The sequence below is a fragment of the Meleagris gallopavo genome, chromosome 5 (assembly GCF_000146605.3).
Source record: "Meleagris gallopavo isolate NT-WF06-2002-E0010 breed Aviagen turkey brand Nicholas breeding stock chromosome 5, Turkey_5.1, whole genome shotgun sequence".
Lineage (NCBI taxonomy): Eukaryota > Metazoa > Chordata > Aves > Galliformes > Phasianidae > Meleagris > Meleagris gallopavo.
The window spans coordinates 3211343-3212259 of NC_015015.2; the positions used below are offsets into that span (position 1 = coordinate 3211343).

The 917-nt window shown below is 41.4% G+C and overlaps 1 protein-coding gene across 3 annotated transcripts in view; it reads right to left on the minus strand.

Annotated features, from left to right (window-relative positions):
- The window catches only part of GAS2 (growth arrest specific 2), a 101475-nt gene that overhangs the window by 16266 nt on the left and 84292 nt on the right, over positions 1–917 (minus strand). The window lies entirely within an intron of this gene.

A 917-nucleotide genomic window follows, 5' to 3' on the forward strand; every position in this document is an offset into this window, starting at 1 on the left:
TGTATATATAATTTTCAAAGTAGCAGCAAAAAAACCATGCTTATCGACAGAATGAAAAAAACTGAGGTCCATTAGGTAGTTCTCTGATTTCCTGAGCTGTTGGACTACACAAAACTCTGATCTATGGCAATGACTAATCCAGCTCTTAACAAATAGAGTGTAAAATCTACAGGTACACAATTAGCAGAATGGGATGATTAGGGTGGTATTTTACAGGTTGTATAACTAAGAGGATTATCAAGGCGGAAAGGGATAATCAGAAATAAATGAAAATATTCACCCACGTCCCAGGCTCAGAGAAAAACTCCAAAGGGAGCAATCTCCAGAAAGAGACCCTTCCTCAGGGACAGTCAGCCCTTAAATAGAGTCTGAGAGGCGCAGCCAGGCTCCACCCCTTCTGGTCACACAGCTGAATTGCCTTCACCTGTGCACCCAGGGCTGACTCCCTGCTTGTCTCAGGTGATCAATCAGAAGTTCAGGCTGTGATTCAACAGTTCCCATACAGAGAGTAATACACAGAACACATAGATAAACATGACTTAGAGTACAAACATCTGCAGTTTAGGTCTGATACCTTTGGATACCTTTATCCAGCCTAAAATCACTTTCTGAAGACATCTATTTTCCTCAAGTTTCTAAAAATTCAGATTTGATAACAACTACTTTCCCATCACAGGTAAAGCAGTGCCTTGCTGGACTTTAAGTGCTCAAGTTGCATTTCAGTATAGCTCTTGCTAGAAGCAGACAGGCCCAAGGAAGAGGTTCAGATGCTGTATACTTGCATGTTAGACCAGTACTGTACCACGTCCACTAAAACAGCAGCCCCAGTTCCAAACAAACCAACTGGCACAACTGTGCCATATATTAGACAGTTGAACAGTCAAAAGCATCTTATGTCTTGTAATAAGAGTGTATCT